The following is a 256-nucleotide window of genomic DNA, read 5'->3' as shown; positions in this document are numbered from 1 at the left end:
AGAAATTTGCTCTGTGGATGCTTCAGTGAAGTAATATTACACTGATCATTAAAATTACACACTATAGCAGCACCTTAAAAATCTAAAGGAATCCTGAAATAAACATATTTGTTTTTCACAGTATATAAAGTACGAATATGTAGACTCAGGCCACAAAATGCCCATATTTTTCATTTATTTACTTTTCTCTCTTGATATCACCATTCTTTTTACAGAAAACTAATGATTACATTGAGCTTGTCTGCATAATGCATTA

Source organism: Nannospalax galili, unplaced genomic scaffold, assembly GCF_000622305.1.
Source record: "Nannospalax galili isolate Female #2095 unplaced genomic scaffold, S.galili_v1.0 scaffold3804, whole genome shotgun sequence".
NCBI classification, from domain to species: Eukaryota; Metazoa; Chordata; class Mammalia; order Rodentia; family Spalacidae; genus Nannospalax; species Nannospalax galili.
Note: the sequence above shows the minus strand (reverse complement) of the source record.